This window comes from Salmo salar, chromosome 19 (assembly GCF_965601325.2).
Source record: "Salmo salar chromosome 19, fSalSal1, whole genome shotgun sequence".
Classification (NCBI taxonomy): domain Eukaryota; kingdom Metazoa; phylum Chordata; class Actinopteri; order Salmoniformes; family Salmonidae; genus Salmo; species Salmo salar.
Genome location: NC_138309.1, coordinates 79,436,772 through 79,438,898, shown reverse-complemented (window position 1 = coordinate 79,438,898; position 2,127 = coordinate 79,436,772).

The window sequence follows — 2,127 nt, the reverse complement described above, 5'->3', positions numbered from 1 at the left end:
CCCTAGATGCAGTTGCACCCCTAAAGACTAAAAACATCTGTCATAAGAAACTAGCTCCCTGGTATACAGAAAATACACGAGCTCTGAAGCAAGCTTCCAGAAAATTGGAACGGAAATGGCGCCACACCAAACTGGAAGTCTTCCGACTAGCTTGGAAAGACAGTACCGTGCAGTATCGAAGAGCCCTTACTGCTGCTCGATCATCCTATTTTTCCAACTTAATTGAGGAAAATAAGAACAATCCGAAATTTCTTTTTGATACTGTCGCAAAGCTAACTAAAAAGCAGCCTTCGCAAATGGAGGATGGCTTTCACTTCAGCAGTAATAAATTTATGAACTTCTTTGAGGAAAAGATCATGATCATTAGAAAGCAAATTACAGACTCCTCTTTAAATCTGGGTATTCCTCCAAAGCTCCATTGTCCTGAGTCTGCACAACTCTGCCAGGACCTAGGATCAAGGGAGATACTAAAGTGTTTTAGTACTATATCTCTTGACGCAATGATGAAAATAATCATGGCCTCCAAACCCTCAAGCTGCATACTGGACCCTATTCCAACTAAACTACTGAAAGAGCTGCTTCCTGTGCTTGGCCCTCCTATGTTGAACATAATAAACGGCTCTCTATCCACCGGATGTGTACCAAGCTCACTAAAAGTGGCAGTAATAAAGCCTCTCTTGAAAAAGCCGAATCTTGATCCAGAAATTATAAAAAACTATCGGCCTATATCGAATCTTCCATTCCTCTCCAAAATTTTAGAAAAAGCTGTTGCACAGCAACTGACTGCCTTCCTGAAGACAAACAATGTATACGAAACGCTTCAGTCTGGTTTTAGACCCCATCATAGCACTGAGACTGCACTTGTGAAGGTGGTAAATGACCTTTTAATGACGTCAGACCGAGGCTCTGCATCTGTCCTCGTGCTCCTAGATCTTAGTGCCGCTTTTGATACCATCGATCACCACATTCTTTTGGAGAGATTGGAAACCCAAATTGGTCTACATGGACAAGTTCTGGCCTGGTTTAGATCTTATCTGTCGGAAAGATATCAGTTTGTCTCTGTGAATGGTTTGTCCTCTGACAAATCAATTGTAAATTTCGGTGTTCCTCAAGGTTCCGTTTTAGGACCGCTATTGTTTTCACTATATATTTTACCTCTTGGGGATGTCATTCGAAAACATAATGTTAAATTTCACTGCTATGCGGACGACACACAGCTGTACATTTCAATGAAACATGGTGAAGCCCCAAAATTGCCCTCGCTAGAAGCCTGTGTTTCAGACATAAAGAAGTGGATGGCTGCAAACTTTCTACTTTTAAACTCGGACAAAACAGAGATGCTTGTTCTAGGTCCCAAGAAACAAAGAGATCTTCTGTTGAATCTGACAATTAATCTGGATGGTTGTACAGTCGTCTCAAATAAAACTGTGAAGGACCTCGGCGTTACTCTGGACCCTGATCTCTCTTTTGAAGAACATATCAAGACTGTTTCAAGGACAGCTTTTTTCCATCTACGTAACATTGCAAAAATCTGAAATTTTCTGTCCAAAAATGACGCAGAAAAATGTATCCATGCTTTTGTTACTTCTAGGCTGGACTACTGCAATGCTCTACTTTCCGGCTACCCGGATAAAGCACTAAATAAACTTCAGTTAGTGCTAAATACGGCTGCTAGAATCCTGACTAGAACCAAAAAATTTGATCATATTACTCCAGTGTTAGCCTCCCTACACTGGCTTCCTGTTAAGGCAAGGGCTGATTTCAAGGTTTTACTGCTAACCTACAAAGCATTACATGGGCTTGCTCCTACCTATCTTTCCGATTTGGTCCTGCCGTACATACCTACACGTACGCTACGGTCACAAGACGCAGGCCTCCTAATTGTCCCTAGAATTTCTAAGCAAACGGCTGGAGGTAGGGCTTTCTCCTATAGAGCTCCATTTTTATGGAATGGTCTGCCTACCAATGTGAGAGACGCAGACTCAGTCTCAACCTTTAAGTCTTTACTGAAGACTTATCTCTTCAGTAGGTCCTATGATTAAGTATAGTCTGGCCCAGGAGTGTGAAGGTGAACGGAAAGGCTGGAGCAACGAACCGCCCTTGCTGTCTCTGCCTTGCCGGTTCCCC